Below are 13,877 nucleotides of genomic sequence, written 5' to 3' on the forward strand. Positions count from 1 at the left end.
GCAGGATAGTCCTTGGTGAAATACACTGAGGACTGGGGGTGCCAGAGAAAGCCATTTGGATCAGTTCAGAGCCTGCTGGACCCAGAAGGGCAGGCTGGGAGGAAACCTTCCTGAGGCCTTGGGGTTACCCAGCAGCCGGGGCCCCGAAGCCATTCAGCTTACTGACCCCAACCTTGTGGACCACACTCCCTGAGGGCTGATTCCACACACCTGGCCCTATGCTATGTACTGGGGAGAGGAGACAAAGGAAAGGCATCAGCTTTTTCTCCTGGAGTTCAGACAGAAAGAGCTTGAAGCATAAACAACACCCGGAGGGATGGAGGGGCTGGCCAATAAGCTGGGGTTTTGTTTTGATTTTTGCAGTATTAGGCTTTGAAACCAAGGAACACTGACTACCTCCCCAGCTCTTTTTAATTTTTATTTTGAGACAGGTGATCCCATAAGTTGCCCAGGCTGGGCTCAAACTTGTAATCCTCTTGCCTCATCCTCCCAGAGTGCTGGGATTACAGGCGTGCACCACCATATGCAGCTGAAGCTTCAAGTCTGAGTTGGAACAAGAATGGCTGAGGATTGATCACTTGATTTGCCCACTGCATGATTTGGTGCAAGGGTGCCCCTCAGCAGTGGCTCAGCTCTGCTGCCTGTTGGGGGCCACTTTCCAGCAAGGAATGGGGGAAGCTCAATGCAGAGGGGAAGTGGGGCTCAGAGGTGCTTCAGTGGGGAGAATGGCCCACTACCCACAGGCAGCCATCTGCCCCTTGAGTAAACCAAGACCAAGGCAAGACCATGACCACTAGAGTGGGTGCAGGTGGGTCAAAGGTGACAAGACCATTGACACTGGGGGCTTGGGTGAGGGGAAATTTTATAGGGGAGTTTGGGTAGGGGAGAGGTACTGCTGGGAGGAGTGGAAAATTTTTGTCTTGGGGGCAGAGGACATCTCATGGTCTTCAGGGTTATCTGGACCTGAAGGTGTTGCTGTGTGGGGCAGATTGATGTTGGATTCCTGGTATCTTTTGTTCCCTGAAGGGTGTGTAGTGGTGTTGCCTGGAGTTTTTTCTCTTCTGCTTGGGTGGGGACCTGACACTGCTCTCTGTTCCTCCTTGATGCTTTGGGCTCCTTCTTGCACCCACAATGTTGTTTCTAGTCTTTCCACCCCCAGGATTCCTCCCATTTTCTCCATGTGGCCCCTGGGAGCTGCATTGTTTCTCTTTTTCCTAGTTACAGCCCTCCACTCCACTGCATGGCTTCTGTCACTTAAGGTACACATTGCTCCCCTGGGGGCATCAATCTGCCTCACATCATCACTCCTGCATCCCAGCCTTCTGGAGAGCAGATGCCTTCACCTTTTCCAACTCTGCAGCCTCTGGAAGCAGGGATGGGTCCAGCAATCAGAGCATGGGGTGCAGTAATGTTGAGGTAAACTGTACCAGGAAGGCTACAATGTCTGGGCCAGTTTAGGGACTCCACAGAGGCACCACAGGTAGATGGCATTGATCCCAAAGGATAACCTAGAGGCAATGACAATTAAAGATGTCAGAAGGTCATTGGCAGGGCTACCTTGAAGCCAACACAAAGAATGTGAAGTCAGATCATTCCAGTCAAGAATAGAGGAAAAGAGCCCAATGGTTCCCAGGAAGCAGACAATGATGAACAACCACAGGAATATCCTCTCAATGATCATGGCAACATACTTCCATTTCCAGTCTTCAATCACCTGCAGGCACAAAGGAGTTCACAGTGACAGCTGCCAGGGCTTAGGAAGGGGAAGCATCCTTCCCATGCACAGGCCTGGTAGGGGCAAACACAGGGGCACCATGGAGACCTGGGAAGCCAAGGTCAGCACAGGTACAGAGGTGGGGTGGGAGAAGGAACAAGGTTAGCTCCAGGCCCCTCAACCTCCCAATGGTCTGGTCCTATCTCACCCTCCATGGGGCCCAGAGCTGGACACAGCTATCAGGTTCCAGGTAAAGGAGGCCACAGGGACACAGGGACCACCTAGGGGCATGGTCCCTCCTGGGGCCTGATGTGATTTAAATGCTACACTACAGATAAGAATGGTGAAGACTTTGCTGCCCATGTTGCCTTCCTACCCACCTGCAGGAGATGCAGAGGAGGAGGAAGGTGCTGGTTGTTGTGACCCACAGTGCACTGAAGGCAAGTCAGGAAGATTTATGGAGCTTGGGCTCATAATCAAGGTCAGGGGCTCTGGACTCCAGCCCAAATGGTGTGTATACTGCTGCTCAGCACAGAGGCCCATCCTGTCAACTCCAGACCTAGCCCTTCTCTGTCCCCTCTCTTGGGACTGGGCACCCCCATGGACCCTTACCCACCCCACCCCTTCTCCCAAACCCCAGGGGCTAAGGGCTTTTCACTTTCCCAAAGTTTGTGTGTCCAAGCGCTGGCTTGTCCATTTAGCATCTTCCTGGGTGGGCTGGCCAGTTGGTGGTGTAGCGAGCTGGCTGACCATGGTAGCAGGCCTGCTGGAAGACTGGGAGGGCCACCGCTTCCTGCCCTCACCACTGGCACCACCTGCTACCACTGGATGTCGCTTGTGGTTGCCCTCCTCACCCATGGGGGGATCCGCTCGGAAGTCTTCTAGATGTCGGAATTTGCTGAGGTATTCTTGTAGTTTGGGGTCAATGTCCAAATTTTTGGCTTTGGAATATTTCAAGAAGGCCTAGAACTTCTCCAACCCATAGAGCTGGCCAGCTTCATAATCTTTCACAGTTTCCTCCTGGAAATCCTTGAATATGTCCACCTGGAACTTCTTTCCCAGACCATAACTATAGTATCAAAAAAGGCACTCCAAACCATACCTGTAGCCTTGTTTGGCATCCTCCAAAGCCAGCTGCTTGAACTCCTCATACATCTTCTTGTTGAAGTGATCTCAGAGGAAGAAGGACCAGAAGTGGAACAGAGTGTTCATCTCCTGAGACTGGCCAATGCCCAAGCGCTTCTGCTCCTTAAGGCAGTGCCTCTGATACTTGTGGTAGACATGTTGTGTGAAGCCATTCTCCTTGAGCAGCTCATGGGAAAGATGCTAGAACTTGGGCAGGGACTGAGGAGTACAGCCATAGCTGCCAACAGCAGGTGTCCCTTCTGAAGGGCTAGAGCTAATGGATGCAGTCCAGGGCCTGTGCTCATGGGAGTGGACTCCTTGATTTTCTTATCTACTCAACAAGGCCATGCAGCAATCACCTCTGGCCCTTCCTCCTCCCACAGATTGATAACAGGAATCCCAGAGCTGAACACTGGGTACACATGGCTGGGGGCAGGGAGGGGAGTCCACCTCATACAACCAAGGATCTGCAGGGCTTGCAGGAAACAAGTGACATTTGTGAAATGCCCAGAGTCCCTGAGGAAGGACAGAAGGTGACTCTCCAGCACAAGGGAGGAAAGTGAGGATGCCCAGGCTGACACACCTGGCACCTTCCCACCCCACCTGCAGACAGTGGTCCAAAAAGGCTTCTCCTACTCACTGAGGGAAGTGTGTGTGTGTGTGTGCACACACACACATTGGCAGTACTGGGGATTGAACCTAGGACCTTCACACTGAGCTATATCCCCCTTTATTTTTATTTTTATTTTTAAATTTTGATCCAGGGTGTTGCTAAGCTCCCTGGGTGGAAATTGAACTTGCAGTCCTGCCTCAGCCTCTAAGAGTACTGAGATTACAGACTTTAGCTAGAGGGGGCATTCTCAACCCCATGTTACTCTTCTGCCTACTTAAGAGTCCCATGATCTGCCAGCTAGATGATCTCTCTCTTAGTTGACTCCAGACTCCAGACAACCAGTCTTTGAGGGAGGGGACTAGGCTGGCCCAAGTTAACACCATGAGCAAAGATAGTTTCCTGTTGAGCTGGCAGAGACCCCCAGGAAGGGGCCTCACCCGGCCCCTACACACTGAAGAGTTGGCATCCTTGGACCCCGGCTGCTCAGCATTATAGTGCACTCCTTCCAGGGCCTTCTACTTGCAAGGTGACAGCAAGACCTCATGCTCCTCAGCCATGGGCCCACAAGGGCCTGGGGTGCAGCCCATCATGGCCATAGAAGACACCCACAGAAGGGGTTCGGAGGCCCATACATACCCACCTGACCTCCTCCACCTCTTCTTCCTCCCACTCTGTCCACTTTGGTCTCCAGCCAGTGATAGGAGGGGCTGAGCTTCAGGCTGGGGATTCATGGAGCTCCACGGGTGGTGGGTGTGATAGGATGAGGAGCAGCCACCTGGTCACACAGCCCAGCAGGACCACACACACCTATGAGGGCATGGTGTGGGTGGTGGGGAGTGGTGGTGCATGTGGAGCACGATCAAGATGACAATGGAGAGGACCATGAAGATCATGGTGAAGAACAGGCACTCACTGATAAGCAGGGTGACAGCAAGGTGGGCCAGATGACCTCAGTGATGAGCAGAAGGAAGATGGTGAGGGACAGCAGCACTCAGATGTACAGCATTGTCTTCTCACTGTAGCCAGAGAACAGGTAGAAGGCGAGCAGGTGAGGCAGGAGGTGAGCAGGCACAAGATGATGAGGGTGATGGTGTGGAAGAGCAGCAGCTGGTGGTGACAAAATACCAGGTGACACTGGGGTAGATCCCACAGCAGTTGTACCTCTCACTGTTGTCAGTGCTGCAGTGTTGATGACGGCCACTCTTGGTGCTCCCTCAGCAGTCCTTTAGATCCACCAGTTGATCTCCACCTTGTCAAAGGTCCTGGAGCTGAACTTAACCTGCAGCTCTGCTGGCCGAAGGGGAAGAAGGTGACATGAACACTGCAGGGGCTCTTGCAGATGGCCGGGGCACTCAGTGTACGGTGCCCGTCGAGCAAAGCTGAGGCTTGGTCACATAGGTTACCTGACTCCCCATCTGCACAGGGGAGAGGAGACAGGCTGGGGCTACCAGGCCCAGAGACCAGAGGCAGAGCAACCCCCAAACACAGTGGGTTACTCACTTTCTATGCAAGGGTGTGAATCTTTCCTAGCAGGCACATGTGCCTGAGTGTCTTTTGAAGGATCATTGTTTTCATTGTAAAAGTAGGAATTTTAACAAATAATAGGAAGGGGCCAGGGATTTAGCTCAGTGGTTCTGCCGCCTGCCTCTCAAGCCCAAAGACCCAAGTTTGACCCCCTGGTACAAAAAAAAAAAATAATAGGAGGTATGGAGAATTTAAAAAATAATCACTATTAACATCTAAATGTTGTATCTATCATATGAGGTGTGACTGAAAAATACGGTGTTTAAAATAAAAAATCATCATAGAAAAAGACACTGCCATTAATTTCCCTCAAAATCCTCCCCACACACTGATCCCGTGGTTCTTGGCACTTTCTTCTTTCCTGCTGTGGTAGCTGCTTCCATGTCCTGATTCAAAACACTTCCCTTTCATGGTCCTTTTGACCTTAGAGAAGAGCTAGAAGTCACACAGTGCCACTCCAGTGACTAAGGTGGATGAAGACACATTGTGATATTTTGGCAAGCCTGTCTTTTTGTGTTGGGTGGCACTCAGTGGCAGCATTCACTGCAGTTCTGAACACACCTCATGAAGACCCTCAGGAAAGAGAACTTCCAGAGCTCCTTCAGAAAGTGAAAAGAACAATACGGTAAGTGTTCAAAGCCAGGGGTAAGATTTTGAGGGGAATTAATGGCAATGTATCTTTTTCTATAATACATTTTAAAAAAATTTTGAACATTCACTGTATATTTTATTCACGCCTCATGTTTGACTGTCATGTAGGTACAACAGCTCTGTGTGGCTCTAAGACTGTCCATCTTCCAGTGACTGCCACCACAGAGGGGGCACAGGTATTTTGTGGACATGGGCTAGTGTTCAGTTTTTTAATATATAAAGCAAGGCATTGGTGGGGGCTGCCTGTTGGAGAACCTCCTAGTGCCTATTTATCAAACTTACTCTTTTCCTTTCCTCCCTGAAACACCTTGAAGGCAGCTGGCACCAGGTCTCTCATGGAGATCAAACTTTTAAGTTTGACTTAGACATCAGAGGCTGCTTGAGAGATGAAGTCGGTTTTAAGAAAAACCTAGTCCTCTGCAGAATGAGGATCTAGTCAATTATGTGCTTTAAGGGCCTCTGTGATCTGTGTCATGGATTGCACAGGGGTTTTTTGTCAGTCTTCTGATGGATTTTCCTTGAGAGCTGCCCAGTTGAAGCCCATTTTAATATAACCTATGATGTCTATAAGTAATGTCCAGTCTTCATGGTTAGGGTCATTAATCCAGTGTAGATCATGTCTGGGAACTGTCCTCACCCCCAAGGATCTTTAGTAGCATCTTGGACATGATTTTTATCTGTCACCCTAGCTGCAGCCTGCCACATTCTCTTATACTAAAAATGTATCTTTATATTTATATACCAATAGAAAGAAGAGCAAAGATATTACCTTTAACTAGATCTGACAATACTTTATATGACCTTGAATGACAAATTATCTTAGAGTGCAGAAAAATCAACAGAAGAGCAAGTCAACACTATAACTGTAGTTTAGGAATCATATTACAGCTAAGGTGATTATAAGAAATGTTTCAGGTACCTCAATCAGATAAAAATATTGAATGCAAGAGCCATTTTTTATCTGATGTTTTGGTTTGTAGTGTGATTTATTCTTTATATCAAGGTGAATAATGGAGATCTTGTAATCCTTTTGTTATCTTAACAGTATATTACACCAATAAGAAGACAGAAGATATAAGATTATGGAGGGTTTTTAAGGAGGCAGAAAAGATGGGTCTTTGGGCCCTTGGAGAGCCAAATTGGAATTGGCCATAGAGGAGCAGTGGGGTCCCCAGGCAAACGGAAAGGGATGGGGCCCCCAGCAGGAGCCCAGTGCCTCTAGCAGGGCCAGGCCAAGGGGACAGTTCCCCAAGTCAGGGAGGATCAAGACCAAGTGTCAGGATGACAATGTCAAGGTCTTCTGGAGGAGACCTAGAGACTTACCTGACTCTCAGGAGGTGAGTGCCCAGATCAGAGGCGATAGCCGGTGTGTGGAAGGACAATAAGGGCAACTTGTGTCATCTGTTGCCTGTGCCACTTCCCTCCACATTTTTTTTCTGAAAATAAGGTGTTAGTGAGGATGACATAGACATCTCCCCAGGAAAGGCCAAAGGATTAGGTTGGGTATTGGAATTTTTTGATGGAAAGGGTTAGTGAAGAAAGAGCCAAAAAAGAAAGATCCCATTTTTCAAGATGGGATAAGTGTGACAGGGAGAAGTGGAGGAGAACCCAGGGGGAATCCTTGGATCCGGGCACTCCTTGAAGAGGAAGTATGGTGGAATCAGGCTGAGTGGAGGCTTTGCCCCCTTGAAGACAGGAAGAGCAAGTGAAGCTGAGGACTGACATCAGGAAGGGGAGATGGTGGCTATGGCTTGGGTCAGATTCGGCCAGCTGAGTGGAAGGGGCCTGGGAGTGGGAGGCAGGACCTGAGGCAGGTCCGGAGGCAGGACCAGGATGGAGCCTTCTGGGTGGGGGCTGGTCCAATGGGTCAGGATTGGGGCTGTGCGGAGCCAAACCCTGATAAGGAGATAAAAAGAGACACAGACTTGATCAGGCTGTAGAGAGACAAAAGGTGAGACAAACCAAATAAACAGAGTGCTAAGAACAAAGGACAAAAGGTCTACATAATAAGGACCTCTTCAACTTTCCAGAGTGGTGGAGGAAGTTATTAAGGATCATTTTGGGGCTTTATGGAATCCCTTTAGCTCCAGGGTAGACAAGAAAGGCCAGAAGCCACCCCAGGGGAGGGCTGAGGGGAGCCCATGTCTTGACTACCTGAGGGCTGCCTGAGAGGAACAGAAGACTCACCCAGGGGGACAAGTGTCCCCGCTGTAGGAAGCAGACACTGAGAACATGAGGGAACACAAAGGGCTGCAACCTGCAACTTTGTTTGTCCCCAGGCCCAGTGTTGGAAGGTTAGGCCCAGCACCAGGACTTACAGATCTGACTGAGACAAGGGCACCCCCAAAAGCAACAAGATAACTGAGTCACTGCTTGTGGTCGCTGGGAAGAGGTTGTGTGCAGTCTGGGGACAAACCACCAATGATGGAGACAGAATTCTGTGGGAGTCAGACCTCAAAAAGGAAAGCAGTTTATCACACTCCCACTCCCATGTTTCAGCACCAAATATTAGGTCAGAAAAGACCCATGATGAAGCCAACATAACCAGCTGCAAGAAAATTTAAAGGGAAAGTTTCTTGTCTCCACACACGTGGTCATGAGTCTAGGAGGCAGCCCCGAATGGAAGAGGAAGCAGGCTGTTACTGGAGAGGAGGAGCGGAAGAACTTGAGATACTGTAGTCCAGGTCCAGGGAGAAGGACTGGGTGCTGCAGTCTCCCTCCCATCAGATCCTTACTGGTGGTTGCTGTTGCTAGGGTGAAGCAGGTCACTGGGGTCTCTGGTTGGAGCTGTTGCTGGGGCAGAGCAGGTAGAGGAGGAAGGATGTGTTTTGGCCTGTGGGGCAGAGGCAGGACACAAAGCCCCAGGCACAGTTTATGTGGAAGGGACATTTTTATCTCCTAGGGGAGGGGTGGTGGGTTTAGGCCTCAAAGGTTTTATATTTATTTATTTATTTTGTTACTGGGGATCGAACTCAGGACCTTGCACTTGCCAGGCAGGTGCTATGTCTCTGAGCTAAATTCCTGGGCTGGGTTTTACATTTATTAAAGGTGGAAAAATAAACATCCTCTGCAGAGTAAGTACAGATCAATTAGTACACTCTGCAAGGTGAGAACGATCCGTATGAAAGAGAACACAGTTGCCAAGAGCTTACTGATGGTGTCTTTTGTATCTCCCACACTTCAGGTTGAGGTCAGTTCTGGGCCATGCTGTCAAACACCTGCGTGAGTTCTTGTGAAGAATTGGAGACAGGGGCAACCACTTTCCAGTCCTCCTTCTCCTAGACAGAAGCTATCTTTCTCTCAATAATTTCTATATATAAATTTAAGATGGCAACAGAGTTCCCCTATTTCCTGTTATTAGTGTCCTACATTAGTCTAGGATGTCCTTTACAAGCAGTGAAACAATATTGATGTGTAATCAGTAACTAAAATCCACCTTTACCCCTTAATACCTGTCTGGGCTGCCACATTGCATTTCATTGTTGTGTCCCTCAGATGCCTCTTGACTGACATTTTCGCAATTTTTCCTGGTTTTTCCTTGGTACCGGGGATCAAACTGGGGACCCTGAAATTTTGAGGGAGGCAGTGGAATCACTGAGCTAAATTCCCTGCCCAGGTTTTGTTTTTTATGAGCTGACAGTTTTGAGGCTGACTGATCAGATATTTTGTAGAATGTCCCTAAATTTAAGTTTTCCTGATGTTTTCTCCATGATTAGATGAGGGTTACATGTTTGGGTGCGTGGCTTTCTGCAGGTGTTCCATGTTCCTGACTGCACCCTCATCCTGGGTTCTCCAGTGCACCTTTGGCTTAACTCTCACAGCTGCACGCACTGCCCTCTCAGGGACACCCATCCTGGCCTGCCAGGCCTTCTTTGGAAATTTGGGTGGAAGCCTTCCTGACTCAACTCTTGCATTCTGCATACCTGTGAAAACAGCACCCTGTAGATGACACAAAGTTCTACCACTGGTTCCAAGCAGTCCTTAGGCCTTTGTGCATCATGGCTGCAGAAGCATCCATGGGCCTGGATGGCTGAGCACCATGAACTGAATGAATCCCAGGGAACCCGCCGAGGTGGCCCTTCTCAAGCAGGGTGCCCTGGGGCTCTCCTCTCAAAACAAAGTCTTTCCCTTTTGCAACTGTGAGCCTTGGAAAGGTTGGGCCTTGTGGGTTCCTTATATGTCTTCAGGGTATCTTTTCCATTGTCCTATTGTAAAGTACTTGATTTCTTTTTAATGCTAACCTTTGATCCACCAGGCTGTCCATTGCTCCATCTTTGCAGGCCTTTCTGTGTGTGGGGGGAGTGGGGGGTGGAACTGAAAAGTTTTTCAATGGGCTTTTGCTCCTCATTTTCAGCACAAACCTGGCTCAAAGTAGCAAGCAGCATCCATGCTACGGCCTGATATTTAGGCTACCTTGATATTTTCTCCATCAGATGAATGATTCTTCCACCCTTCGTATCAGTCTCACACAAATCTCAGGACACGAACACAATACAGTCCTATTTTCTGCTGGAGCACAACACACATGGCCTGGATCCAACTGCCACTGGCATCCTTCTTCTCAATGGAAACCTCCTAAGTCTGGCCTTTCTCATCTGCAATCTATCTGCACTCTGGTCTTCTGTGCTCGGACCAGAATCTTCCATCAAGCTCAGATTAGAGCATTCTAGGGCTGCTTCTCCAGCTGGCATCTCCAAACCTTTCCAAACTGCTGTGGACCACTTCCACAGGCCTCTGAACCACCTGGTGAGGTACAGTTGCTGCAGTGACCAGCAGACTTCTTGTACCAACATCTGTATCACCCACTTTCTTGTCCCTGAACACAATACTCAGCACTACACGTTAAGGGAAGAGAGGTTTGTTTCAGCTCACATTTCAGTTCCTAGTTAGCTAGTTCCAGGATGGCAGGATGGCATGTCAGAGGCGCACATTGATAGAAATGCTGCTTGCCTGGTGGAGGCCAGGAGGCACATGGTAAAGTGTGGGCCAGGGAGCAAGATACACCCTCCCAGGTCACACCCGCGCTGACCCACCTCTTCCGACCAGGCCCACATCCTGACACCAAGCCTGGCGTAGCACCCCCATCACCCAGTCACCCTCTGGAAGCCCTCACCTCTGGGTGCAAGGGGCTTGAGGGGGACATCCAGATAGAATCCATGACCTGTAGTTTCCATAAAAGGATGCAATTTCTGATAAGTGATCTAGAAGTGTTATAAGAAATCTATGAAATATTTAGAGCATAAAACCTTACAATTTATTGAAGACAATTTTCTTTTCAGGAATGCATGTTATGATGGACAGAATGGGAGTTAGTACTGATGATGAGTCTTTATTTTAATGTTTTGTTCCAATGCCCTGTTTTGTTTGCAGTAGTAGTTTGGTCCTTGAAGTATTTATAACTGTGGAATGAGTGCACAGATGGGTTTCTCAACTGTGTTTCTTTCCTCATTTCTCTTTCGGTCACTTGTACCTGCCTCAGCAGTAGATATGAATTTCACAGAAGCATTGAATAGTGATAATCAAGAATAGTGTGGCTATCAGGGCTATTTCAGCTGAGGTAATCTCAGACCGAATCAGGTGTGGATGTCAAGGATGTGTGTACGTGACATGTGTTTCACACCTAAATGTTTGAATTAGAAATGCGACAAAGAATGGAAGCTGGGACTGTATTGGGGGAGGATTTAGGCAACGTAATGTCTGAGGAAGAGGGTGGGATGTGTATGTTTATGGCCAGGGACAGTTGGAACCCTGTAACAGACACTTTTTGTCACGCACAGTTGCAGGAACATCGCAGCTTATTTTGGGAGAACACCTCCACCTTCAACCCAAGACCTCCATTGTGTACATTTGGGAGGGGATTTTGTTTGGATTAAACCCAATGAGGATAGTCATTTCCATGGTTATACAGGTTGGTTTTGAATAAATCCTTTACACAAACCCAATCAGAACACACGAGAAGAATGTCATTTGAAATGATGGAAGTGAGAGCCTTCTCATCTTGGGAAATCATCTGAGAGCTGCTACGGCCCGAGGGAAGCCTGGAATAGATAAGAGAAGGTATGCCTAAGAACCCAGCAGTGGAGCCAGGTCTGAGGAAGGAGAACAACACAGTGAATGCTGGAAGTTTTTTAATCCTTCCTGAAGTCAGATGTCAGAATTGAACAAACAAACCAGCTTTTCGTTATTTAAGGCTTTCAAATTTATTTCTTACTTTTAGCCTGAAATATGGTTAAATGATATGGGTCCCAAATTCGGCCATAACAGATGAATGAATGAATTACAGGTGACATGATTTAAAAAAATCACTTTAAAATTTATTCCAGTTGAAAAGGATGCATATGCTGCTGTTGGGATGGGAGAGCCCAATGCCTGTTGTGCCTACGAGGAAGAAAAGGAGCAAGCTAAAGTGGGCTGACTAAGGCTGAAGAAGCTCTGCTAGGACACTTGCCATGGCTGAAGAGAAAGGCCGAGGCAACGGATGGACACGGGTATGAATGGCCAAAGACTTTTGCCATGGAGACGACCAGGCCCTGAGCAGACAGCAAGCAATATTGTCAGTGTCTTGAGATCAGCAAAGCAGCAGAGGTCTTGGGGCAGAAGGACTGCAGCTTGCAGACTAAGACAGCCCTACACACCAGTGAGGTCACAGTGGACCGCCCTTGCTAGCTGGGGAAGAAATCCGATGAGGACAGGACATGACTGGGCGCTGTGTGGTGGCCGAGCAGCAGGGGAGTCAGGCCCTCCCAGAGACCGATGGAGCCTTTCTAGAGCTCGTGGAAGGCTCAGGATGCCACGGGTCTTGTCAGGTCAGGAGCTCTAGTGTGGCTCAGGTGGGCCCACACCCTCAGGCTGAGGTGGGCACAGGTGCGGCCGGGAAGCTGCCGGGGCCTTGTGGAGAGCGTCGGACACAGGCAGAGCCACTCCTGCTCCCACACACCGTACTGTTTTTGACCACACACCTGGGGCGGGGGCCTAGACCCGTCCAGGACTCACCGGGGGCTGCCCCACCGCATCTCCAGAACCTCCCCAAGAGCCAAGGTTGGACCTGCCCCCGAGAGGTGTCACTCACGTGCCGTGCAGGTGTCAGGGGCAGGACCTCGAGGGGAGTGACTTGGTCACCGAGACACGCTACCGGACACACACAAGTTAACCGAGGAGAGGTTTATCTCGGCTCGCACTTGGGAGACGTTTCAGTCCCTAGTCAGCAGCTCAAAGGCAGCGCGGCGTGGCAGAGGGGCCTGGCAGACAGAAAGCAGAGTCCAGGGAGCAGAGGCAGCCAGATGAAGGCTTCCAGGCCCTGAACCAGGGGATTTCTCTCAGCCCAGATCCCACCTCCTGACAACCCAGGTGTACCACGCCCATGAGGCAATCACCCCCCAGAGGCGGCTTGTGAGTGCGTGAGGCTGTGCGGACAGGTAGCTCTAAACTGTCCCCAAGGGAGAGGGATGGGAGGGCGACCTTGGGGGCAGGAGGAGGGGCACCCATCCCTGCAGGTCAGCTTCCCAAGCTGGAGCTCTCTCCTCCTGGGACCAGAGCAGGCGGGGCGTGCAGTGACACTGAGCGGCCACCGGAGGGCAGCAGAGCCCTGCGCTGAGATCACGCACTGAGGTTGCCAGAGGCCCCAGCTCTGCCAGTATTGTATGAGGATGCGTAGCATGAAGAGAATATGTTCGTATATTCGTGCTTCTTTCTACCACCTCATTCTGTCTTCCTCTCTGTCTTGCTTCCTCTAAGTAGGCTGGAAGCTTTTCGTTATTTCTTCAGAAGTAATTCACCTCACTGTTTCTTTTTCAGAGAGAGAGAGAGAAAGAGAGTGTGTAGGCCTTGCTCAGTGTCTGAGATCTGAGACTGCTGGGAAGCACCACCACACCTGACTTTTCCTTTTGTCTTACAGTTAGGAGTGATGTATCTGGTTTCTGGTTTTTCTCTAGTGACCTTAGAAATCACACCCTGAACTTTTGCTTGTTAAATTTAGGTCTTTAAATTTCTTGATTAACTTTTGTTTGGAAGAGGTTTAGCTTCCAGGAAAACAGAGAATGCTGGCCTGGCACAGCTCAGAGCAAGGGCGGGGACCTAGGCTCCCCAGAGGGCAGAGCATCTCCAACAAGCACTCCTTACTCCTCTGCCTAGGAGGACCCTGCCCTTTCCTGGTTATCTGATGGTTTGTTCCTGGGGCCAGAGTGACAACCCGCTGGGATCATTGCCCTGAGGGCTCCACTGGGCGCCTGAGCTGGGCTCCACAGTGGCACA

At 49.7% G+C, this 13,877-nt stretch overlaps 2 pseudogenes; both read right to left on the minus strand.

Moving 5' to 3' along the window:
• Nucleotides 1–1,301: 1,301 nt before the first annotated feature.
• On the minus strand, nucleotides 1,302–4,867 carry LOC101701750 (neuronal acetylcholine receptor subunit alpha-2 pseudogene; annotated as a pseudogene).
• LOC147828144 (la-related protein 1 pseudogene) lies at nucleotides 2,369–3,739 on the minus strand (annotated as a pseudogene).
• Nucleotides 4,868–13,877: the final 9,010 nt, after the last annotated feature.

This window comes from Heterocephalus glaber, unplaced genomic scaffold (genome assembly GCF_053883595.1).
Source record: "Heterocephalus glaber isolate CG9 unplaced genomic scaffold, H.glaber_assembly_v1.0 deba00001272, whole genome shotgun sequence".
Lineage (NCBI taxonomy): Eukaryota > Metazoa > Chordata > Mammalia > Rodentia > Bathyergidae > Heterocephalus > Heterocephalus glaber.